The sequence below is a fragment of the Anomaloglossus baeobatrachus genome, chromosome 1 (assembly GCF_048569485.1).
Source record: "Anomaloglossus baeobatrachus isolate aAnoBae1 chromosome 1, aAnoBae1.hap1, whole genome shotgun sequence".
Classification (NCBI taxonomy): Eukaryota; Metazoa; Chordata; class Amphibia; order Anura; family Aromobatidae; genus Anomaloglossus; species Anomaloglossus baeobatrachus.
In genome coordinates this window covers 665,765,460-665,787,676 of record NC_134353.1, presented here as the reverse complement: position 1 = coordinate 665,787,676, position 22,217 = coordinate 665,765,460, and the positions used below count along the sequence as shown (strand labels likewise).

The window sequence follows — 22,217 nt, the reverse complement described above, 5'->3', positions numbered from 1 at the left end:
CATAAAACTAAAACAAATCCTTCCTAGTGCCGAAACCTGGACTTTCAGAGTGCTGGATTTTAGGTCTTTTTTTCGAATCCACTCTGGACGAAGTCTAGGATCTGATTCATGTTAGGATGAAATTCATCTGGAAGATTGGAATTACACCACCATGATGACTTTTTTTAACCATATATGGCGATTGGTACTAGCTTCCTGTTTTGTTTTTTTTTTTTTTTTTTAAAAGTGTTAACTTTTTCCAGAGTTGTTTGGCTCTCTGAATCTGGCTACCGAGGCTATAATTCTACTTATGGAGATTGGAATACTTTAGTGGGCCTTGATGAAGCCACTGATTAGCAATCATCTACATCAGGGGACCTTCTTGGACTTAATTGATCAGAACCAGCTACTTCAGGGCCAGAGGGGGTGCCATCAGGATGTTAAGGACATTGTTCTTGCCAGTACCAGAATTTCTCAGAAGGCATATGCCAGTCTGAAGACCCAAAGATGGGTGAATGCATCTACTGCCAGACAATTGTCTCTTGGGTTTAGTGAAAAATGCCATTTCACTTTTCCGTTCAGATCTACTTCTGGACAGCCCCATTTTTTTAGTTAACATTTGAAGAGACTTCTATCTTTAGACTATTCAACTGGATGAACATCCTTCTGCTCAGGAAATCTGCCTGGATGTTGGCAGAACCCTTTAGGTGAAAGGCTCATAGTCCTAAAAGGTGTTGCACTACCCAGGAAAATATTCTGATGGCGACCATTTTTTCAGACTTTCGCATTTTGTGCTTCCTTGGTGATAGAGGAGCTATGGTTGTTCTATTGTCTGAATAGGGTTGGCTAGCAGGTCTTCTCTGGGTGATCCTTTGGTAAGATGGTCTTCAAGCTGACTCAGCCATCGAGACATGGACCTAGCTACACATGTAGAAGCCAGATTTGTTTTGAGCAAAACGACTAATCTCTCCAGGGATTTTTTCAGCAAACTCTCCAACTTGCAATCCATAGTATCTCTAAATCATGAAGAGTCCTCAAACGGTAGAGTGTTTTCTGCACTACTCTGGCAACCTTGACATCTGCCTTCAGGATCTCCGACCAGCATTTGGAAGTTTTCATCAAACGGGAATCTCAGCTTAGCCGGAACCCCTAGTCACTTATCTGAATATTTCCATTCACGCAAACCCATCTTTTTTGGCTCTGAGTCCAAACATCTCATCCTGAACTGACTTAATTGTCCTTTTCTCTTCCACCTCCAATTGTACTCCTTACTGCCCCTAGTAGTTCTTCCATATCCTCAGAGGAGGATTAATACTTCTTTGTTGTCTAGGTTTAAGTCTGGGATCAAGGTTAAATCCTCTTCTCTAATAGCCCCTTTGATATAGACGTCGGACCTTAAATTGACTGAATCAGACTCCTCCACCAGCCCAATCTTGCTTTTCTTAGATGTTGATGCAGCTAAAAGGCAATGACTGAAGGATGCTAGGGATGACTGGACTTCCTGTCATACGAGCCCTTTAATCCCTTCTATAAGAGACCGTTCTTCTCTAATAATATCAATACAGACTTGGCATAGGTTCTCTTATGCGAAGATGGGAGCTTTTTTGAACAAAAAGCCACATTTAATGGCTGGTAGTTCTCCTTTCTATGTGCAGGAACCTTGTCTCCATAAATGGTAGAGAAAGGAGTAATCACACAGATATCCTGCCCTAAAAAGGAGGAGGGAGCCCATACATGTAAAACGTAGTTACACGAGAGTACAAATACATGCACATCTGCTTCAGAAAAGGCAGGGATAGGGCTGGTCTCTGCAGACACAGAGCGAAAAGACCGATCACCATCCATAGCATATACAGGCTGTAAAACCTTGATCCTTCCTGAACGTGTCTTCTGACCAGGACATATATACAAAGGCTGGGCCCTAGCATGGCATCTGGGTACGAACTCCTACACCCAGGGTCACAAAGAGTAGGTCGAGAGCATAACTGAAGTCCACTGAACAACCAGATTTAGGGAGTGCCCCTGACGACACTTCCACAGCGCGTGCACACACAAATACTGGCATGTGCAGAGAGGAGACGCTGGGGAGTGCAGGAAGAATGGGAAGTCCCAAATCCACAGACAGGAGCAGCTACAGGAGGCGAGCCCAGCAAACGTCCTTAGCTGCCCGGCTAGGATAAAATGTCGGCAGTACCCTGTTTACTGGCCACAAAGCACTGCAGGATAACCTCTTCATGACCCACAGGGACAGGGGAAAAAACAAAAAAAAAAAAAAAACACTGGAGATGGGAAGTGGGGATGGGCTATTTGACCTCTGTTTCCTGTCCCTATTAGGGCAGGAATTAACAGGCTGTGGTGCCGTCATGGAGGGTAACTGGAGAAAGTTTGTTTTCATCATGTTTACGGAAGTATGGAAAGTAGGCAGCCATCTGTCTCGGTAGCTTAATAACTTGGGCGCCCTTCCCTCAGTGCATTGTGCCGCGTCGACTACACGTTCCACAGTGAAGTGCTTGGTGTCCCAGGGACTGGCATGTTGGCTTGACTTACTGAAGGTTAACTAGGAAACAGAAGCTTAAGTATATCATTTATACAGGTCATATGGTAACACGTTAGATTTTTAAATACATTGTAAATTATACAATTTAGGCTGGGGCTACTTGGCAACTGTTGTATGGCACTACTTCACAGCCAATACAAGAGAATGGAAGTGGGAGGGTCCGCATTGTGTCTTGACCATACAATGACAAAAAAAAAAAAATAAATAAATAAAAACAAAAAAAAAACCAACAACCTCACAAGAGGTCCAGGCAGGTTAGGTTTTTTATGATTTGCTGTCACATTAATGTGGGGGTGTGAGGGTCAACCCCACTTACTCATTACACTGCGATGCAGCAGAGATACCTAGTGAATGTTAAACAAGTGTCTCTGCCAAAAATCGCATTGTAGCCCCAGCTTTAGTCATAAAAGCAGAAATTGAGTGGTTCAATAATAAACCATTGTGGTTAGTTTGCCAATAATTGTTTTAGTCTAACAACTGCAAGGCAAATTTTATGCTTCTTGCATCAATTTTTCCTGGTAATATGGAGAGCAAGAACAAATGGTGCATTGACGTGAGTGGATGTTCAAAACTAATAGCCATCACTAAAGGCAATTCAGAACACCATGAAATACAAGCCTCACAGTATACATCATAAAACAAGCACGTATTTAACTATCAATTAAGCTGGAGCACTGCAATTCAGAATAAGTTTACTGTCAGCAAACCACCCCCTCAACTTTACATTTTACATAAAACTATCACCTAATTATTCAATGTTACACTATTTGCAAAGAGCACACCCCAAGCAGTTCAGTATCTTACTAGAAATGTGTGCAAGTTACTGACTATACAGCATAAAAAAGGTAAGGTGTGCTGATACAGTCCACACACACAAATGTGATTAATAAGCAGAGATGTTTTACCTCACAAGAAGAAATCAGATATTAAACCTTGCTGTAATGTTTGTATACGCTAGCTTCCCCAATAGATGTGGTATGATCAGACTGTTATGTATAGGCTGCAATGTCTACTTAGAGTGAACAGAAGGCAAAAAATATTCATTGTGGACATAATTTTGAAAAAGATGTGACGGAGCTGCTCATTTCATCTATTGTACAGCAAGGGGCAAAACTCGCACATTCGTCAGCAGCATAAATTGACAAGCTGGGGAGGAAGTGATCTCAAGCCTGAAGCTCCTGTCAATTTATGCTGCAGATATATTTCACATCTTCAGATTTCTTAACATCACATACATTTTGCTGGCGCTGTGAACAGCAGATTTCCTGCAATTGAATAAGCAGTACTGAATGTTTTTTTTTGCGCATCAGGAACTTAGCCTAAGCGTGGTTGCGGCCAGTTTTAAGTGGGCTTTACACGTTGCGATCTCGCTAGCGAGATCTCAAGCGATCGTCCCCACCCCCGTCAGTTGTGCGACACGGGCAAATCGCTGCCCGTCGCGCACAACCTCGCTTACCCCCGTCACACGGACTTACCTTTCCTGCGACGTCGCTCTGACCGGCGATCCGCCTCCTTTCTAAGGGGGCGGGTCGTGTGGCGTCACAGCGACGTCACACGGCAGCAATCCAATAGAAGCAGAGATGAGTGGGACGTAACATCCCGCCAACCTCCTTTCCGCATTGGCGGCGGCCGCAGGTGAGATGTTCCTCGCTCCTGCGGTGTCACACACAGCGATGTGTGCTGCTGCAGGAACGAGGAACAACATCGCTAATTAGAAGAGAACGATATTTTGTTTTATGATGACCTCTCCGGGGCAAACAATTTTGGACGCTTTTGCAATCGTTTTAGGTCGCACATAAGTGTCACACGCTGCGATATCGTTAATGACGCCGGATGTGCGTCACAAACAACGTGACCCCGACGATAAATCATTAACGATATCGTAGGGTGTAAAGCCCCGTTTAAGTCTAAACTGCTGTATTGCAATGAAAGATTGTTGGCAGGAGAAGAGAAAAAAATTAAAAAAAATAATAAATAAATAAATAATTATTATTTATATAATATCCAAGACTATGGCAATTTCTGGATTTGACCTTCAATTAGTGACAACACACAGCATTTTCTTCTATACTGTAACAGTGAGATTAAAGCGGGCTTTACATGCTGCGATATAGATACCGATATCGCTAGCATGGGTACCCGCCCCCATCTGTTGTGCGACACTGGCAAAAATCGCTGCCCATGCCGCACAACATCGCCCAGACCCATCACACTACTTACCTGCCCGGCGACGTCGCTGTGTCCGGCGAACCGCCTCTTCTCTAAGGGGGCGGTTCGTTCAGCGTCACAGCTGCGTCACTGAACCACCGCCCAATAGAAGCGGAGATGAGCGGGACGTAGCATAGCGGCCGGGAGGCAGGTAAGGTGAGGTTACTCGTTCCTGTGGTGTCACACGGAGCGATGTGTGCTGCCGCAGGAATGAGGAACAACTTCGTTACTGCTGCAGTAACGATATTTGAGAATGGACCCCCATGTCATCGATGAGTGATTTTGTATCGTCGCAAAATCGCTCATAGGTGTCACACGCAACGGCATCGCTAACGCGGCCGGATGTGCGTCACCAATTCCGTGACCCCAACGACTTCGCATTAGCGATGTCGTAGCGTGTAAAGCCCCCTTTAGATGTCTCTGCATGAGATTGTGTTTAGGACAGCTCGTTATTTTATACAATTTCTCAATAATCAGGTCAGTAATAAGAGCTGGTATGAATGGCTGCTTCTTGAATACCTCTTAAGTGTATACTGGACATTCCAGGTATAACATGATCCATGGACCAATGCGTAATACAGCCAAGTTACTTCACTACCTGCTAAATTCTGGAACGGACACTTTAAAACCACAAACTTGTTGCAAACAGCAACGGTGCTTCACAGAGGGTTAATGAAAAAAATCCTAATTCACAGTGAAATCTGAGTAAAAATTGGATGTATAGAAGGCTGCAGATAAGCGGACCCCATAAAAAACCCGTCACCTGGGTGTGTGTTTGCCAGTATTGCAGAGCGCTGCATTAAGATAAGTTTCTTTGGTGGGAGACATTGCATTTCAAAATGCAATAAGCTTTTTATTTTAAATTGGAAATATTTTTTTCAGACTATTTAAATCAAGTTGGAGATTTCAAAACAAGCCAAGGAGGCTCATACAAGACCAGTACCTGAGTGTGGTGGCCATGCATAGGCTTGTAAGGATGACCTCTATGTAGGGATTCCTGCTACTATTACATAAAGCAATTAACTGTTATGGCAAGGCAGTAGATGTTGCGGGTGGATGGGCCGCGCTCGCTACGCTCGGGTCCGCGGCTGCTGCTGCTCGAGCGGTGGGCCGGACCCGGGGACTCGAGCAGCGCTCCTCGCCCACAAGTGAAAAGGGGGGTGGTTTGTTTTGGGAGATAGTTTGTGACGCCACCCACGGGTTGTGGTGATAATGGGCACCACCGCTGCTATTGGGGATCCCGGAAGCGATGGCAGGGAGCAGCTAGGATGTTGGTTCCCCCTCCGTGGGTAGGGGTTGGTGATCCCGGGGCCCGGTGGTGATACGGGGAGGCTGGATGGCTGGGATGCAGGGTTGCAGGGGCGCGGTGCCGGATGGCACTGTGGTACTCACTCAGGCACAAATTCACAGAGTGGTAAACCAAACGGCTGGATGGACGGGTCCCGCAGCCGGCTGCAGTGTCTCTGCTCTCCCCGGACAGGTTGATGGTGGCTGTCTTTCCCTGCACCGTTGTGTATGTACTGACTCCGATGGTTGCCCAACGGTAGTCCACTCCCCGGCGTGTATGTAACGAAGGAGCCCGTTTTGCCCGCAGGCGCTGGCCCTTGGATCTCTAGCCTATGGCAGTGGCTGTGTATCCTCACATTGTGGACTGTTGCCTTCTGTCGGGTCTTGGGTGTTAGGAAACCCCTGGGGTTTCCTGTCACTCTCGGATTTGACCGTTGTCGGCGTCTCCTAGCCTAGTCGGGGTCCGATGGCCCTGCCTTTGTGCTTGGTACAAATCTGCTCCCCGGCTCAGTACCGGCGGGCCACCGCCCGTCCCTACGGTTCCGCTGACTTGCACCACCTTCTGCAGACGGCCACCACAGTCTGCCGACCTTGCTGACAGTGCCTGGGCTCCTACCCAGACACAGTTGAAAGTGAGAGGACAGAAACTCTTAAACGAATCTGTCACTTTTCCCGCCTCCAGGCCTGTGAACTCGGTGGGTGGGGCCAACCGCCTGGCTCCGCCCCACCTGGTGTTTACATCAGACCCTGGAGGGAGGCAACAAGGGTTTTGTTTGACTAATGTAGACTATCCAGGGGAGGGTGTGTGTGTGTGTGTGTGATATGTCTGACTACCTGGCTAGTCCAGGGCATCACAGACATGTCACAACACTGCATGGATATACTCACTGAAAGGTGCGCACTTATGGATATAAACATGTCCTGCCACTCCTAGGTCCTCAGAAGGACTTCACTGCCAAAAACCCGTCAAGCCATATTTCTACCTATGATCAAAAATAATGATAAAAATGGAAGCAGTGCTCCAATATCCACTAAATTGTGATTTTTAGTTGCCCAAAACAGCACTAAATTGTTATTTTTAGTTCAAAACAGCAATGTTTTGGTCAACGTGAGGACCTTTATCGAGCTTGAAAACTGTTCTCATATGGAACGAAACATTGATATACGAGACTAAAGTCACCATTTACTGGTTATTGGAGTGCCTCTTCCTTTATCATCATTACTATTGAAGATTTGGTATACGCTTGGGGAGATTTGCACTCCGACATGGTCAGATGGTGCGGCACCTGCTTTTTACTTAACTATAAGTCACTAGTAGACAAGGAAAAAAAAGTATTCAGAAAAGTGTTGGCAGTTTCTAAGGGTATGTGCCCACGATCAGAACCCAGTGAGTCCTGACCTGTGGGGCCGTGAGCCTCCTCCGCAGGAGACCGCAGCCGACTGTGCCCACGATCAGGGGTCAGTGGGCTGCGGTCTCTCGCTTGTGTTCTACCTATGGAGGACACATGCGAATCCGTTGCAAACTTACATGCTGCAATCTGGAAAGTCACACCGCAGGTCAGTGTTTGCTGAGGAAAAAACAAGCATAGTGGGCACAGGATTTCTAGAAATACTATGCATCGCAGCATTTTGGACACAGCTGAACCATGCTGCATCAAAAGCTGTGAACACTGATTGTGGGCACGCAGCATGCACCCTGAGGGGGCTACAGCAAATATGGCGCTTACCCTGCTGAAAGGGCCATAAGTCATAGATGGGTTTGGAACTTTATGGCCTTTTTATTGTGGCTCCCTCATTTAGAAGATATTTTATGCTGTAGAATATAGTCACAGTGAAACATCCGATCACTCCACTACAACTCGATTACGTTGGATTTCAGTGCAGAGACTTACGACTGTCAGATGCTTGGTCCTTCTGGATGATGAATGGGGAACACTGGGAAGAGAAGGAAAAACCCTTATTAATGCAATTGTCTGGAAACAAGTAACATGCCTCTTACAATCAGTTGTTCTTGTCCAAAGCATATTTGGCTCTACATAGCCAAGGTGAGGAATACATATCTGGTGTCCGGTTGGCAAAGAAACGCCAAAGTCAGAATACCCTGTGAACAGTATTTAGATTGCAGACAGGCAATCAGCATCATTACCACCGACTCATACTATAAATCTCAGAGACTGGTATATTACTGAAGCATTGTTAATGGGGTCCCCCCCCTTCTCAAATAATATATATTTCACATTATCTTAAGCCCACCCATTAGCTTTAAAAACATTTAAAGTAAAGGACAACTTCTTTATCATAGTCACATAATATTTTACAGATTGTGAGCACCGATGGGGACTATATTTAGGCTATGTGCGCACACACCGGATTTCGCCGCGGATTTTCCGCGGATTTGCTGCATGTTTCGCTGCAGAAAATGTTCATAACATCTCTGCAGTGAATCACCAGCAAATCCTATGGAGAAAAAAAAAATCCTGTGCGCACTGGGCGGAATTTGACAGCTGCATGTTTTGCTGCGGGAATCCCGCAGCAAAAGCAAGTGCATGTCACTTCTTGTCCGCACATCACTGCGGGATTTCACTCCATTGACTCCAATGTTAATCGTGAAATCCCGCAGGGAATAACGCAGGCAGCAAATTCTGTACGGTTCACTGCGTTTTCCTGCGTTATTTCGCGGTTTACCTCCGGTAATGTGCATCGCCTGTCTGCGGTTTTGCAGGGAAGTGATGTCATTACAGGAAGAGGAAGCCGTGCAGAGAGTAAACACACACACACGCACACACACACACACACATCACAGACACAGAACACACATAGAAAGAAAACGGAAATATAGAAAACAAAGAACGTGGGCTCCGCTGCATATTTACCTTCCAGCCGAGGTAAGCACACAGCGGCGGGCCGGTATTCTCAGGCTGGGGAGGGAGAGGGGCAGGGATAATGTCCCCTGCCTCACTCACCCTCCGGCAGCCGAGAATATCAGCCGCAGCTGCCCCGGCACTGTCGCATCCATTATGCGGCAGCACCGGCGTGTCCTCGGCTCTTCTTGCCACCGTGTAGCAGTGGCAGCAAGGTAATACAAGGGGTTAATGATGGTGGGGGACCACTGCCATTAACTCCAGGCTTGATCATGGCAGCGTCTATGTGACAGCTGACAAGATCAACACGTAAGTAAAGTGAAAAAAAAACAGACACCGAAAAATCCTTTATTTTAAATAAAACAAACAAGCCTCGTTCACCATTTTATTAACCCCTCCCGCACCAAAGCTCCAGCGTAATCCACAGGTCCTGCGCTGCTTCCATCCAGCCGCGACTGTCACAGACAGCGCTGAATGAAAGCAGCAGACAGCAGAGGTAATTACCGGTCATTTCCCACGGCCGGTAATGTGAACTCACTGCCGACCGTGGGAAATGCAGCGATCTGTCCTCTATTCATCTATCCCTCTGTCTATTCTTCTGTCTATCTACTATCTCAGAATTAAATGACTTTTTTTTTTTTCAATGTGCTTTATTGCATTGAATGCAATAAAGCACATCCCAACCCGCACGCGGCAAAACCGCGAATAATACCGCGGCAAACCGCATGCGGTTTCCTGCGGTTTTTTACCGCGGGTGCGGTAATCTTTGAGAGCATGCGGAATTTTCTCAAGAAAATTCCATTTCCCAGTGCGCACAAGGCCTAATTATTCATCAGTGCATCTCTGTATATGAACTACAGTCCCACCGCCTACTAGGAGTACTCACACCTTGGTTTATAAATTGCACACACACACAACCTAGAATATCACTGGAATATACACAGTCCACAGTATTTCTCTACTGGGCTAATTTTAGGTCACAGGACTCTAGATGAAATCACTTAGTTGTAGCTGTATTAGATGGATCCAATGCATTGTTAGCTCCGCTCATCATTGAACCTTACCGAAGAGGAATTCACACACACAAAAAAAAAAAAAAAATTTATATAGGTCACAAAACTGGTAATACCAGATAAACACAAGAAATACAGACATGTACAATAGAGAACATTGCTCATACAGTTAAGTCCAGAAATATTTGGACAGTGACAAGTGTTGGCATTTTACCAAATTATTCAAGATATCAATATGGGCTTAGGCTAGGTACACACTGCGTTTTTTTGACGCTGCGTTTGTGCGTTTTTTGCGGCAAAAACCGCATAAAAACGCACCCGCGTCAAAAACGCATGCGTTTTTTTTTTTTTGATAAAAAAAGCCTAAAGTCTGATGTCATTTCCTTCTCCAATGTGTTATTCATTCTCCACTAGTGTATGCAGAAGAGCAGACAGCTGCAGAACTACAAGGCTCAGCATACTCCATCCAATAGTGTATGCAGGAGAGCAGACAGCAGCTGTCGAACTACAAGGCTCAGCATCCTCCTAGGACTGTATGCAGGATTTCTCCCCCCCCCCCCCAAAAAAAAAAACCAACGTGGGCTTTGCCATATTTTTGTATGCTAGCCGGGTAGAGCAGGCAGGTATGGGCTGCCCCCAACCCCCAGCTGCCTAGTTGTACCCGGCTGGACTCAAATTGGGCGAAGCTAGTGTGTTTTGTTTTGTTTTTTTTTAAATTATTTCATGAAATTAAAAAAAAAAAAAAAAAAAAAAAAAAAAAAACACGAGCTTCGCCCAATTTTTGAGTCTAGCCGGGTACAACTAGGCAGCTGGGGATTGGAATCCACAGTGCAGGGTGCCCATGCTTTCTGGGCACCCCCGCTGTGAATTGCAGTCCCGCAGCCACCCCAGAAAATGACGCTTTCATAGAAGCGCCATCTCCTGGCGCTGTATCCAACTCTTCCAGCTGCCCTGATGGCGGGTGGCTCGCTGGGTAATAATGGGGTTAGGGCTAGCTGTATAGCTGGCCCTAAACCCGAAATTCATGGTGTCACGCCAATATTAGACATGGCCACCATGAATTTCTAGTAAAGATAAAAAAAAAAAAAACAAACACAAAAATATTTTTATTAGAAATAAAACACAACACAATTAGTGACTCCATCTTTATTGAAATAAAGAACCCCCCTCCGCAGTAATCCTGGGTCAAGGGTCCCGCGCCATCCAATCCGGATCCAATATCATCTGATCGGTTTGCTGGAAGGCAAAGCGATCAGATGATGTGTCAGGTTCTAGGGGCTGAAGCACATCACACATCAGCTGATTTGTATAAACGGCTTTTATACAATCAGCAGATGCATCGGTGCAAAAAAATATAATATAATATAATATAATATCACACACACACACACACACACACACACACACACACACACTTATGTGCTGATTACCGGCAGCTCCTGGAGCGATGGGGCGGGAGTCTGATCCTGTCAGATCGCTGCAGGAGCTGCCGGTGATCAGGGATGAAGTCTCCTGACGCATCCACTGATAGCTTAAACCGGCCGGGCGCCCGCGTCACCGCGATACTTACAATCACCTGATGCGTCAGGTGACTGCATCAGGTGATCCATCGCCAGGTCCTGCATCTATCGGAGGTGTCCCAGCCGTCTGCACACAGCCGGAGCGGCGATACCGTGAGAGGAGATGGGAGCGGGCATGGCACCGGGAGGCTGCAGACAGGCGAGTATAACTTTTTTTTCTTCTCTACTGTTCACTTTTGTTTTCGCAGCCGCTTCCACCTCCCGCCCAAACATGTCGCCGCACGGCAGCATACATGCACAGGACCGGAGGTGGAAGCGGCGGTGACGGTACCGGGAGGATTCACACTTCTGTATTTACTGACAGAAGGAATCCTCTTCCTGTACATGTCACTTTACTACCCACCTCCTGCATTTATAGCTGCGTTTTTGGTCTTAGAAACGCACCAAAACGCAGCTATTTGCGTTTTTCATTGCGTCTTTCAACATCCCATTGCACTCAATGGATGAAAAGCGCAGTGAAAAACGCAGGAATAATTGACATGCTGCGTTTTTGTGGCACCACAAAAACGCAGCTGAAAAAACACGCTGTGTGCAAACAGCAAAAATGAAAACTCAAGACTTTGCTGGGGAAGCAAAGTCATGCAGTTTTCTGAGCAAAAACGCCGCGAAAAACGCACTGTGTGAACTTACCCTTAAGGTGCAGACTCAGCTTTAGGCCACATTTACATGTCCAGTTTTTACCTCAGTATTTATAAGCCAAAAGCAGGAGTGAAAAATACAGAAGTGGTGCCTGTGTTTCTATTACACTTTTCCTCTGTTCCACTCCTGGTTTTGGATACAAATACTGAGGTAAAAAAACAAACAAAAAAAAAAAAAAACCTCAAATACTCAACGTGTGTGTATATTGCCTAGGAATAACAGCTCCAACATGCAGCTGCCTTTTTTTTCCTCCAAGGGAGCAAAAGTAATTGAACAACGATCACAATAGCTTTTTAATGAGTTTGTGTCACCCAGGGCTATGGGGTACTCAGTGCCGGGCTGTATATGTATGGGGATGCTGTGTCACGGTTATAGAATGGCCGATGCCCGGTTCCATGACCCTGGGGACGCTTTTTTTAAAAGGGGTTCTATACAAGGGAATCAAAAGAGTTTGTATTGTGATGCCACTTGCAGTTATGGGACCGCCACTGCACAGTCTGTTACCACTGGGGCTGATTGTGGTGGCAGCCTGTATGGTAGGCCCTCCGCAGAGCTGGGCCCCAGGGAGTGAATGTAGGGGTCCATCGCAGAAAGAAGGGAGACCACACGATGGGCATGCAGTGCAACTTCTGTTTACTCACAGTGATGTTGAGCTGTGGCCCTGAGGACGGCTGGTTCAGACTCCTGGTCCCTTTTGTCCCAGTGCCGATGTGGTGACCTGGTAGTCTTTCCCAGGCACCTCTCACTGGTTGGTGGGACCCCGTTGCCTGGAGTGTTTGTGGGTCCCTTACTGTCTGTCGGCAGTCTTTCATCCGTACGGCACGCAGTGCGAACCCTGTAGGGTCGGTGTTCTGTTCCGGTCCCTGGCTCAATCTTTACTGCTGGTGCCCCTGGATTTTTGGGTCAGTGAGGGTCATGAAGGTCCCCTCACTGTGCAGTTGTCAGGGTGCCTAAAGCTGTCGCCTGACCCAGAGCCCCATGCCCAGTCTGTGCTCTGGTTCCAGAGGTACCTGGCTGTACCCTCCCTGGCAACCACTCTCCTTTGCCACCTAGGTCACTGTTACACAACCCCATCTGGAGACACGTCCGTCCTCTTCAACTGTCGCTACCGGACTCCCTGTCCGAGTGTCTGTCTCCTCCCACCAGGTTGCTTTCTAGTGGACTGTTGGTCTCTAGGGAGGCCATCCATTGGGTCCTGGACTAGTTAGTCATCCCTAATGGGGAGTGGGAAACTGGGGAGGTTGTGTTTTGGTGGTACCAGCACTGGTCTTCCAGGTCCCTGGGCGTAGGCCCTGCATCTTCGTCAAGATGCAGTACCTAGTAGTGCCCTGAGGGGTTCAGGGGCGCTACAAGCTATTCTCTCAATCCATTACCAATTAAGCAGGTAAATGGTCTGGAACTGATGCTAGATGCTGCATTTGTATTTGAAGCTTTTGCTGTGAACACATAAAATGCGGTCAAGGGAGCTCTGAATGGAAGAGAAACAGATTAGGCTGAAAGAAAAAAAAAAAAAAAAAAAAAAAAAAAAAAAAACACCCCCACGAAACAAAAAAAAATTTCTATTAAGGCCACGTCTCACTAAGCGATATCGCTAGCAACACTGCTGCTGAGTCACGTTTTTTGTGACGCAACAGCGATCTTACTAGCGATGTCACTGTGTGACATCCAGCAACGACCTGGCCCCTTCTGTAAGGTCGCCGGTCGTTGCTGAATGTCCTGGACCATTTTTGGTTGTTGCTCTCCCGCTGTGAAGCACACATCGATGTGTGTGACCGCGAAAGAGCAACGTTCTGAATGGGCTTCTGCGGATGCTGGTAACCAAGGTAAATATCGGGTAACCAAGCAAAGCGCTCTGCTAGGTTACCCAATATTTACCTTGGTTACCAGCACCCGCAGCTTTTAGAAGCCGGCTCCCTGCTCACGTAGCCAAGGTACACATCGGATAACTATAAGCAAAGCGCTTTGCTTAGTAACCCGATGTGTACCATGGTTACGAAGCACAGCGTCGTTACACGGGTCGCTGGTGGCTGATCTCTGTGGAGATCTGCCTGTTTGACAGCTCACCAGCGACCATGTAGCGACGCTCCTGCGATCCCTGCCAGGTCAGATCGCTGGAGCGTCGCTTAGTGTGACGGTACCTTAAATGATAGCAGAAATGTGATGGATTGCCAAGTCAATAGATTTGTACAATCTGCAAAAAAAAAAAAAAAATTTAAAAAAAAAAAAAAAAGGTGCACAGGCGAGGTTTGGAACTCAAGAAGGCCAGGATATCTAGAGAAGACAACAGTGGTGGCTGATAGCAGAATCTTTTCCATGATAAAGAAAAACGTCTCCACAACATCCACCCAAGTGAAGAACATTCTTCAGGAAGTAGGCGTTTCAGTATCTAAGGGTATGTTCGCACATCAGGTTTTTGCTGTGCGGCACAATCCGGCGCTTTGCAGGAAAAATGCATCCTTTTTTTACGTTTTTTTGTTTGCTGCTGGGTGCGGTTTTTACTCAGACTTATTAGCGCCGGATTGTGCCGCATGTACTTGCGTTTGATCCAGTTTGTCGGATGCGGCAAAAATAGTCACTCCGGCAGCCACACAGGACGCAGAGAGGAACGTTTGCCAGCGGCAAAACACTGCACAGCGCCGGGTGTGGCGCTGTGTGGCATGGTGCATAATGAAAGTCTATGTATGCCGAATCCGGTGGCATGCATAAAACGCCGGAAGTATGTACCGGTTCCGGTTTTTACTTCTGAGCATGCCCAGAAGTGATATAAATTCATTGCTTGTCAGAAAATCACTCACTGATCACCTGCGCGGCGCTGCACGGCTGTCACAAAGCTCTGGCGGCTTCTCCTGATTTGAAAATGCCGGCAGCCCATTATTCAATGTCGTATTTACTGCTTCCCCCGCCCACCAGCGCCTATGATTAGTTGCAGTCAGACACGCCCCCCCCACGCTGAGTGACAGCTGTCTCACTGCAACCAATCACAGCCGCAGGTGGGCGGGTCTATATCTTGAAGTAAAATAGGAATTACTACCTACCGGTAATAAGGTTTCCAGGATCCATCATGACAGCACCACAGGAGTTGCTTCCTCCGCCCTCCACAGGGACAGGAACACCAGACGTTAAAAACCCCTCCCAACCTCTCCAGTGGCTTTTCAAGTACCACACCAGGATGGGTATAACACCACGTTTATTCATGCTTGAGCTACATACAATGTAAATGCACACGCAGTAGAAACAAAAGGGAGGGAAATAAGGGTGCCGTCATGATGGATCCTGGAAACAATCACCGGTAGGTAGTAATTCCTATTTTCCAGGACCACATGACAGCACAACAGGAGAATACCAAATTAATTCATCCTTGAGGGGGCGGGGGGGGGGGGGGGAAGGGGTGTACTACTGCCTGGAGCATGTTGAATCTTCTGGAGTACCCTGGGGAGCAACGGCAGGGGTGGAAAGGCGAAAACCAGTCCCATGGACCAATCCTGGGCCATGGCGTCGATCGCAGCCGGAGCATCCCAGGGATTCAGAGAGAAGAAGATTTGTAGTTTGGCATTGGTCCTGGACGCGAACAAATCTACCTGGGGTGTACCCCATCTTTTGACCAGATCCTGAAAGACACTGTCCTTCAGCTCCCATTCCGATGGGTCGATTGTGCACCTGCTCAGGAAGTCTGCGAGATGGTTGTCCAAGCCCCTGAGATGGATAGCCGAGATGGAGAGAATCGTGCGTTCCGCCCACTGAAAGATCCGTGATGCCAGAGCCTGCAGGGGTGGGTGGCGAGAGCCCCCCTGATGACGAAGGAATGCCACCGCTGTAACATTGTCCGAGAGGACCCGAACATGGCGACCGTGGAACAAGGGAGGAGCCGCCTGTAGAGCCTGCCAGACCGCTTGCAGCTCCCTGAAATTGGACGACTGGGTTGACACCTCCAGGGGCCACCTGCCTTGAAAGTAAAGGGAGTTCACATGGGCGCCCCAGCCCTTCTGACTGGCATCGGTTGTGAGCGTGACGGAGGGCGAACAGTCCCACAGAACGCCCAATTGAAGATTTTTCCTGCACATCCACCATCTGAGACCTTGAATGACTTGAGGGGGGGGGGGGGGGGGTTTGTGTCAGGGAAATCTTGCAATGGAGGAACCAGCGGGACCCCACAGTGTAAGACAGGATCAGCTTTTGGAGTGGCCTGGAGTGAAATTGACTCCAGCGAACACATTGGATGCAGGAAGTCATCATGCCCAGGATGCTCATGGCCTCTCTGACGGAGCACTGGTTCTTTTGGCCGAAGGTCCGGATTTTCGACCCAATGACTACTTTTTGAGATGGCAAAAAGGATGTTCGCGCATCGGAGTCCAGAAGAATGCCCAGAAACACCTTTCTCGTCTCCGCCCTGAGATTGGACTTTGACAGTTTATGATCCAGCCGAGGGACGTCAGCAGAGTCAAGGTGGTGGCGATCGTCCGGGAGAGCTCCTCCGGCGAATCCGCCAACAGCAGAAGGTCGTCCAAGTAAGGGACGATGGACACGCTGGATCTTCGCAGGTGCGCCACAACTTCAGTCATTATCTTCGTGAACACCCTGGGAGCAGAAGAGAGACTGAATGGAAGGCACATGATACATTACTCCGTCCCTCTCTAACGCAAACCTCAGGTATTTCTGGTAGTGTGGGTGAATGGCTATGTGGTAGTATGCGTTTTTCAGATCTACCGTGGCCATGACGGAATGGGTGTTGAGAAGAGGGATGGTGGATTTTATTGATTCCATCCGGAATCTTTTGTACCGGACCCACCGATTGAGGGGCTTCAAATTTATGATCGTCCAGAATTCTCCGGAGGGTTTGGGAACAGAGAATAGGGAAGAATAGTGGCCCTGGAACTGTTCTGAGATCGGAACCGGGAGGACTGCTCCGGTGTGTAGTAAGGTATCCACATCCGACCATAGGCGGTTGGCAAGGGACTGCGACTTCGTCAGGAGGAATCTGGTTTTGGGGGGGGGGGGGTCCCTGAAAATTCTATCCGTAGACCTTCCACCACCCCTTGAAGGACCCATGGATTGGAGGTTATCTGTTGCCAGGTGCCCAAAAACTGGCTGAGCCTCCCCCCGATAATGGCGTCAGGAGGATCTATCCTGTTTCCTGTGCGGTTCAAAGTGTGTTTGCCTATCTGGGCCGCCCTTATGGAAACCCCACCTGCTAGTCTTACCCCTAAGTCTTATAGTCCTGCCTAGCGGGCCGAAACCTCCGGGAGGGAAGGGAACGTGGTGGTGGGGGGGGGGGGGGGTCTAACCTCTGGGAAACCGCCCTTTTTAACTCGGAAGCCTTTTCTAGAATTTCATCTAGAGCAGGACCGAACACCTGAAAAGGGGAGGGAGCACAGCTTATTTTTGGACGCTCCGTCACAAGACCAGGTTTTCAACCATATGGCCCTGCGGGCAGAATTAGTAAGGGCCTCATTCCTGGCAGAAAAACGCACAGACTCAGCGGAAGCATCTGCCATGAATCCTGTTGCCAGCTTTAGCATAGGAAGGGATTCCGACATGGCGTCTCTAAGGACGTCATCCCGAACCTGAGTTTCCAGGTCCAATAACCAACGGGACATAGACCGAGCCACGGAAGTAGCGGCAATGTTGGCCTTAATGGTGGCTGCAGAAGCCTCCCAAGCTTTTTTAAGAAAGCCATCAGCCTTCCTATCCATGGGGTCCCAGAGACCCGAGGAATCCTCAAATGGAATTGACGTCTTCCGTGCGACTTTTGCCACGGGAACATCAATTTTGGGAACATCCTCCCATTCCTTGATGTCGTCGGGTTCAAACGGCAGTCTGGCTTTGAAGCCCCTGGGAACAAGCAGTCTTTTCTCCGCCTCCTCCCACTTGGCCAGAATCATTGCACGCACATGGCGATTTACTGGAAAGACCCTGTGGCGCTGAGACCGGAGCCCCCCAAACATTTCATCCTGTATGGTCCGTGGCTTTTCCGTATCCTCCACCATCATAGTTCTCCGTACGGTACGGAGTAACTCATCCGTGTCGCCTGCGGAAAATAAGTAACGCCGCTCTTCTTCAGGCAGGGGGGGGGGATGTGACTTGCAACGACAGCCTGAACCTCCTCCCGTATCATGGACCTCATGTCCGACAGGAGGGTAGACTGCTCTTCAGAGATCAGTTTTGTAATACAGGTCTCGCAGAGCTTTTTAACACAGGTGTCAGGGAGTTTAACATCACACACACACCGCACAACGTTTAACTTTAGTGGTACATTTCTTTTTGGGGATGGTGCCAGAACCCACAGAAGAACCTCCACCCTGCAAAAAAAAAAAAAGAACAAGGCTCAGACAAGTCTCCCAGCTACAGGGCAATGAAACCCTGAAGGGCTGACACTTAGAGACCTGGGCATCCTTAGGGGTTTTAGTGTCTGATTCCTTTTCAGACATCACAGGCAGTGCTGGAGTGCAGCCTAACAAAAACACAATGTACCAACCCCCTACCCTTCCAGGTTTTTATTACCTGAGTGAAAGGGCCAGGCCGCAGTTCTGCTGTCCGAGTCCCGTTTTGAAATTCGCGCCAATTTCCTGGGGCCGCACTAAACCGGAAGTGCAGCGCCAGCGTTCTCCACGCTGTGCCCGGAAGTCTCGCGCGGCAGGAGGCCGAGAGCCCTCCCCTCGGAGGGAAGTGGCAGGCGCCGGGAGCTGCAGCTCGGCCGGCGTGGCTGAGGGACCCCGGACAGCGAGGTGTCGTCCTGGGGCGTCTTGACAGGCCGGAAGGAGAGAGAGAGAGCGGAGCCCCCCCCCCCCCCTCGATCCACCTGGACCCCGTACATCCCGGTAAGTTCCTACGTCCGTCCTGTACAGGGACAGGAAAAACACTGGAGAGGGAGGGGTTTTTAACCTCTGGTGTTCCTGTCCCTGTAGAGGGCGGAGGAAGCAACTCCTGTGGTGCTGTCATGTGGACCTGGAAAATAAAAAAAAAAAAAAAAAAAACAAACACACACACACTGAGGTCACCCCCAATGTTATGGGGAGCCCCCCAGCCTAACAATATCAGCCAGCAGCCGCCCAGAATTGCCGCATCCATTAGATGCGACAGTCCTGGGACTCTACCTGGCTCATCCCGAATTGCCCTGGTGCAGTGGCAATCAGGGTAATAAGGGGTTAATCATAGCAGGGTGTCTATGAGACACCCCCCCCAATGATTAACCAGTAAGTGAAAGTAAATAAACATACACCCAAAAAATACTTTATTTGGAATAAAAGACAAAAAAAAAAAAAACAAAAAAAAACCCCACACACTTTCACCATTTTATTAAAATCCCCAAACACCCCTCCAGGTCCGACGTAATCCACAGAGGTCCCGCGACGCATCCAGCTCTGCTACATGAAGCTGACAGGGAGCGCCGTAGAACACGAGCGCTCTGTCAGATCCACGGAGCAATGAAGTGAGCCGCTGTCAGCTGGGGACGTCACTGAGGTAGTGCCGGGGCATGTGCGGTGATGATGCGTGCGGTAGTGCCTGCGTGTGCAGCGATTGTGCATACGGTAGTGCCGGTGTTTGTGCGGTGATGGGGGTCTCTCTCGGCGGGGGAAAAAAAAAAAAAAAAAAAAAACAAACACCCTACACACTGTTTACTGGATCCGTCACATCAGTTTTACACAATCTGAGACGGATCCGTTGCATCAGACACAAACCGGATTGTGCCTGATTGGAAAAAACGGATGTGTGAACTTAGCCCAAGTCTATCATAAAGAGAAGACTTCATGAGAGAAAATGCAGAGGGTTCACCACAAGCAAACCATTAATCAGCCTTAAAAATAGAAAATACAGATAAGGCTAGTTTCACACTTGCGTTGAACGGCATCCATTGCATTGCATTGTGTGACGGATGCAATGGATGTGTTGCATATAGTGGCACAACGGATGCAACGGATCGTGCAAATGAACAGAATCTGCTTTTTTTTTTCTTTGCAGTTTTACCGGCGGCAGACTATTGTGAATTATCAGCTAATCACCCGGCCGCAGGGTGATCAGCTGATCGCTCACAGCAGCCGGCCGCAGGGTGATCAGCTGATCGCTCACAGCAGCCGGCCGCAGGGTGATCAGCTGATCGCTCACAGCAGCCGGCCGCAGGGTGATCAGCTGATCGCTCACAGCAGCCGGCCGCAGGGTGATCAGCTGATCGCTCACAGCAGCCGGCCGCAGGGTGATCAGCTGATCGCTCACAGCAGCCGGCCGCAGGGTGATCAGCTGATCGTTCGGCCGCCAAGTCTGTGTGCGGGGGGCGGAGCCGAGCAGGGCCATGGCGCTGAGGACGTCAGTGCCGCGGGGACTGCATGGCTGGGGACAGGTGAGTGTGCGTGCGTACACATGCGGAGCGGAGTGGAGTGCGGGAGGGGGCGGAGCCAAGCGGGGGAAGTGTCTGGCTCCCTGCACACGTAGCCAGGGTAAATATCGGGTAACTAATCAAAGCTCTTTGATTAGTAACCCGATGTGTACCCTGGTTACGTGTGCTGGGAGCCAGAGAGAGCATACGCAGCGAAATCCTAAGTATTCCGCTGCTCAAAAAAAAAAAAAAACATTACATGCTGCGTTCCTTCCGCCCGGCGGAAGCAATGCAGCATCGGCCAGTGGAAGCAACGCAGGTCCATCAGTCGCAATCTGTCGTCCATACAAGTCTATGGGAAGCAGCGGAATCCGTTAACGTTGGATTGCGACTGAAGGAAAACAACGCAAGTGTGAAAGTAGCCTTAGACTTTGCAAAAAAAAAAAAAAGCCACGTAGTTCTGGAAAAGCAGTGAGAGCTGCTGCTCACACGCCGTGATTATTACTAACAGGTGGGGAGAGAGAAGCCGGGGGTGCATGGGTGCGGGGCTGTTATTACGTAACAACCTGACATCAGGTCCAGGGAACACGAGTCAGGACACAACTGGATGGTGCCAGCACGAGAGGGGAGTACAGGCTTTATATTAATGGGGTAAAACATGGGGACTGAGAAGGAGTCTGACCTAGTAGTGGACAACCCCTTTACATTAAGCCTGAGAGTCTACACTTCAATTACATCTCCGTTGTTTCATTTCAAATAAAAAAAAAAAAAAAAAAAAAAAAAAAAAAAAAAAAAACCACATACACCACACACATTCACGTGGCAATTTTCTATCTGCCTGTCTGAACCCGGCTTGTTAGACAGGATGATCAGCCTCGCTGCTGGGCTTAGGAGTAAGAAACAGAACAAGTCTCTTAAAAGGGGCTCAGAATTTACTTACTTTTATTAAAATACCCAGCATGCTATAGGAAGAGAGTTTAATTTTACAGCACACTGAATATTAAAAATAGAGAATCCTGGCGTGTTGTGTGCACGATGCCAATTTGTGCCTTGCAGATTTGGTGCAGAAAATCTGCAGCGTGTCAATTCTTTCAAGATTTTTGAGACATTGATTTCAATTAAGTCAGCCATAAATGCGGGTGTAAAATGATGGCAGATTTGCTGTGTATTTGTAGCATTTCTAGAAAGCAGTGACTGCTATAGAGATGGAAATAAAAACGTATTTGGCAACAGTGTCACTGAGTGTGAAATGGCCCCTGGGGAACATTCATATAGTAACTATTCTCCTGGTTACAGGGGTATTAGACACATAATAGTTGTATTTAGCTTATTGAACTTTTTCATGAAACAAAAAAAAAAAAAAATTGATGCAAAGTCTCCTCCCTCCAATTTTTGTAACCACCCCAGGTAAAGCAGACAGCTGGGGGCTGATATTATCAGGCTGGGAAGGTCCCGAGACATTAGGCCTTTTCCAGTCTAAAAATATCAGCCCACGCCACCCCAGAATTGACACATCATTAGACACGATAATTATGTTGCTTCAATGCAGCTCTTCCCGATTGTCACTGCACCACGACAGGGTAATGATAGGTGGGGTTGATGTCAGCTGAGTAGTGTTATCTGGCATCAAGCCCTGGTGTTAGTAATGGAGAGATGTTTATCAGACACCCCCATTACTAACCTGGCAAGTGGGAGACAGAAAAGAAAAACAAACACACACACACACACACACACACGCTGTAGTCCCAGGATTCCGGAGGGGGAGGGGGGAGTCCACAATTGGAA

At 48.2% G+C, this 22,217-nt stretch overlaps 1 protein-coding gene across 1 annotated transcript in view; it reads right to left on the bottom strand.

Annotated features, from left to right (window-relative positions):
- The window catches only part of SLC8B1 (solute carrier family 8 member B1), an 87,361-nt gene that overhangs the window by 63,688 nt on the left and 1,456 nt on the right, over window positions 1–22,217 (bottom strand). Inside the window, exon 2 of the mRNA XM_075320019.1 lies at window positions 7,924–7,966. The gene's annotated coding sequence lies outside the window, so the exon portion shown is untranslated. The remainder of the gene's footprint in view (window positions 1–7,923; window positions 7,967–22,217) is intronic.